The sequence below is a fragment of the Orycteropus afer genome, unplaced genomic scaffold (assembly GCF_000298275.1).
Source record: "Orycteropus afer afer isolate SDZICR_OR568_19922 unplaced genomic scaffold, OryAfe1.0 scaffold00232, whole genome shotgun sequence".
Lineage (NCBI taxonomy): Eukaryota > Metazoa > Chordata > Mammalia > Tubulidentata > Orycteropodidae > Orycteropus > Orycteropus afer.
Genome location: NW_006921819.1, coordinates 3,767,450 through 3,771,906, shown reverse-complemented (window position 1 = coordinate 3,771,906; position 4,457 = coordinate 3,767,450). Strand labels below are relative to the sequence as shown.

At 39.7% G+C, this 4,457-nt stretch overlaps 1 pseudogene; it reads left to right on the top strand.

Annotated features, from left to right (window-relative positions):
* Positions 1-1,802: 1,802 nt before the first annotated feature.
* On the top strand, positions 1,803-3,850 carry LOC103203847 (annotated as a pseudogene).
* The last annotated feature ends 607 nt before the right edge of the window (positions 3,851-4,457 follow it).

Here is a 4,457-nt window from a genome sequence, read left to right as displayed (position 1 = left end):
TTCATATATCCCAGCTCTTCTTTCTGCATCTGTCAGCACACTTTTCTGTATGCTTACCCTCTCTCTCATCTATGAGATCAATAGAATGATGTTTATTCATCAGAGTATCTTTCCAGAAATAATCTGACCTTGATTATTCACTTTTCCACAAACTACTTTATGAATAGCTCTCTTATATTGTATGGTTGAATCAAGTTTTTTTTTTTAAGACTGGGATTTTCTGCCTCTAAAATAGTTCAAGACCAAATTGTAAGTGTAATATTTGTTCTTGGCCATCTCTGTTTATTTTACCAATTTTATGATTGGACAGTATTTTTATACTTGGTGAATCAAATACAAGACTTACTTGCTTTTGAAAATATGCTCTCTCTACACCCTTAAGGTGATATTTGATGAGTCATGTCTTCTCTAATGTGCCACGTTGTTTCTTAAATAAATTAAAACCTGGTTTTCTCAAGCTAATAAGTAACTTCTGGGACTATTGCATGGCTACTCTCATTCTTGACACTATTGTTGTTAGGTGCCATCAAGTCAGCTCTGATTCATAGTGACCCTACATACAACATAACGAAACACTGCCCAGTCCTGTGTCAGTCTCACAATCCTAGCTACACCTGAGCCCATCATTGCAGCTACTGTGCCAATCGATCTCTTCGAAGGCCTTTCCCTTTCTCATTAACCCTCCACTTTACCAAGCATGATATCCTTCTACAACAAATGGTACCTTCTGACAACATGACCAAAGTAGGTGAAATGAAGTCTGGTCATTCTCACTTCCAAGAAGCATTACAGCTGCACTTCTTCCAGGACAGAATTGTTAGTTCTTATGAAACTCTATGGGACTTTCAGTATTCTTTGCCAACACCACAACTCAAAAGCATGAACTTTTCTTTGGTTTCCTTGTGCACATGTGTACCTTGGTTTGGGTTAGGTGCACCTTAGTCTTCAAGGAGACATCTTTGTTCTTCAGCACTTGAAAGAGGTCTTTTGCAGCAGATTTGCCCCATGCAATATGATATCTGATGTCTTGACTGCTTCTTCCATTGATGTTGATTGTGGAACCAAGAAATAAGAACTCTTTGACAGCTTCAATCTTTTCTCCATTTATTTTAATGCTGGTTATTGGTCCAGTTGTGAGGATTTTTGTTTTCTTTATGTTGAGGTGTAATCCATACTGCAGACTGTAGTCTTTAATCTTCACCAGTAAGTGCTTCAAGTCATCTTCAATTTCAGCAAGCGAAGTTCTGTCATCTGTATATCACAAGTTGTTTATGAGTCTTCCTCCAATTCTGATGCCATGCTCTTTTTCATATATTCCAGCCTCTTAGACTATTTGCTCAACATACAGATTGAATAAGTATGGTGAAAGGATACAACCCAGACACACTCCCTTCCTAATTTTAAACCATGCAGTATCTTCTTGTTTTGTTTGAATGACAGCCTTGCAGTTTATGTATAGGTTTCTCATGAGTACAATTAAGTATTCTGGAATTCTCATTCTTCTCAATGTTATCCATAATTTCTTATGATCCACACAATCAAGTGCTTTTTCATAGTCAATAAAACATAAGTAAACATCTTTGTGGTAGCCTTTGCTTTGAGCCAGGATCCATCTGACCTCAGCAATGATATCCCTCATTCCACACCCTCTTCTTAATCCAGCTTGCATTTCTGGAAGTCCTCTGTCAATATATTCCTACAACCGTTTTTGAATTATCTTCAGTAAGATTTTATTTGCATGTGATATTAATGATTTTTTTTAAAAATAATTTACATGTTCTGTTGGATCACCTTTCTTGGGAATGGGTACCATTAAGGACCTTTTCCAGTCAGTTGGCCAGGTAGCTGTCTTCCAAATACCTAGGCATAGCTAAGTGAGTGTCTCCAGTGCGGCATCCATTTGTTGACACATTTCAGTGGGTATTCTATCAATTCCTGGGGCCTTGTTCTTCGCCAATTCCTTCAATGGAGCTTTGAGTTCTTCCTTCAACACCATTGGCTCTTGATCATATGCCACCTCCTGAAATAGATGAACCTGACTAATTCTTTTTGTTACAGTGAATGTGTATTCCTTCCATCTTCTTTTGATGTTTCCTGCCTGCATCATGCAATATTTTGCCTATAGAATCTTTCAATGTTGCAACTTGAGGCTTGAGCCTTTTCTTCAGTTCTTTCAGCTTGAGAAATGCTAAGCATATTCTTCCCTTTTGGTTTTCTAACTCCAGTTCTTTGCACATTTCTTTATAATAATTGGCTTTGTCTTCTCAAGCTGCTCTTTGAAATCTTCTGTTCATCTTTTTTATCTTGTCATTTCCTCTATTTGCTTTAGCTACTCTCCTTTCAAGGAAAAGTTTCAGAGTTTCTTATGACATCCACTTTGGTCTTTTCTTCCTTTCCTGTCTTCTTAATGAACTTTTGCTTTCTTCACTGTGGTCGTTATGTTTGTGTGTCAACTTGGCTGGGCCTGGTTGAGTGGCTGGGCAGCTGGTAGTAGTTATTCCCCATGATGAGATTGGCAATCAACTCCATGGTGGGATCTACCACAAGCAGCTGAGTAGCTACTTTGGTATGTGGTCTGCTTCCTGTATATAAGAAGCAGCTTTGGGAATAGTCTCTAGCTTATGGCATGCTTGGACCCTGCATGTAGCCGTGTCATTGCTCAGAATCCTCCCATGCTCTGCCAACCTTGGGACTTACAATGGACTTAAATTAACGGCCTGCCATGTGGTTTGGTAACATCAGGACTGTGCCAATTTATTTGTCGGCCTTGGGCTTGTTAGCCTCAGCAGCCAGTAGCTGTCTGAGTGAAGAAAAGCCTCTAGTTTCTGCCCCTGGACTCTGTAGGGGAAGCATCGTCAAAGCCTTTTTTTTCCTTTTTTCTTTTCTCCCACTGCCGTTACGTCTAAGTCAGCGTCTCCTAAAGAACCCGAACAGCTGTGAAAACTCTTCATTGGAGGGTTGAGTTTTGAAACAACAGATGAGAGTCTGAGAAGCCATTTTTAGCAATGGGAAACGCTCACAGACTGTGTAGTAATGAGAGATCCAATCACCAAGTGTTCCAGAGGCTTTGGCTTTGTCACTTACTCTATGGTGGAGGAGATGGATGCAGCCATGAATACAAGGACACACAAGGTAGATGGAAGAGTTGTAGAACCAAAGAGAACTGTCTCACAGGAAGACTCTCAAAGACCAGGTGCCCACTTAACTGTGAAAAAAAATCTTTGTTGGTTGCATTAAAGAAGACACTGAAGAACATCACCTAAGAGATTATTTTGAACAATATGGGAAAATTGAAGTGATTGAAATCATTACTGACTGAGGCAGTGGCAAGAAGAGGGGCTTTGCTTTTGTAACTTTCGATGACCACGACTCTGTAGATAAAATTGTCATTCAAAAATACCATACTGTGAATGGCCATAACTGTGAAGTAAAGAAAGCCCTCTCAAAGCAAGAGATGGCCAGTGCCTCTTCTAGCCAAAGAGGTCGAAGTGGTTCTGGAAACTTCGGCAGTGGCTGTGGAGGTGGTTTTGGTGGGAATGACAACTTTGGTCATGGAGAAAACTTCAGTGGGTGTAGTGGCTTTGGTGGCAGCCATGGTGTTGGTGGATACGGAGGCAGTGGGGAAGGTTATAATGGATTTAGTAATGATGGAAGCAATTTTGGAGATGGCAGAAGCTACAATGATTTTGGCAGTTACAACAATCAATCTTCAAATTTTGGAGATTTGAAGGGAGGAAACTTTGGAGGCAGAATCTCTGGCCCTTATGGTGGTGGAGGTCAATACTTTGCCAAACCATGAAACCAAGGTGTCTATGGTGGTTCAAGCAGCAGCAGTGGCAGAAGGTTTTAATGATTGCCAGGAAATAAAGCTTAGCAGGAGAGGAGAGCCAGAGAAGTGACAGGGAAGCTACAGGTTACAACAGATTTGTGAACTCAGCCAAGCACAGTGGTGGCAGGGCCTAGCTGCTACAAAGAAGACATGTTTTAGACAAATACTCATGTGTATGAGCAAAAAAACCTCGAGGACTGTATTTGTGACTAATTGTATAACAGGTTATTTTAGTTTCTGTTCTGTGGAAAGTGTAAAGCATTCCAACCAAGGATTTTAATGTAGATTTTTCTTTTTACCTATGCTGTTGATTGCTTAATTGTAATAGTCTGATCATGAAGCTGAATAAATGTCTTTTTTTAAATGTGCTGTGTAAAGTTAGTCTACTCTAAACTGCCCCAACAGTATGAAGTTTAGAATTCCTTCAGGGTGATGCCAGGTTCCACTAAAAATTTACTTAAAACCTTAGAAGACTGCTTGGGGGCACAGAAGCCATTGTCTTCAGAAACCTTGGTATAGTTGAACTGACAGTTACTGTGTTGTGACAGAGTTCACCATTAAAATGGTTACAGAATTTATTTGGTTATAAAAATGATTGTTGGAACATCCTATGCAATATATCTAAATT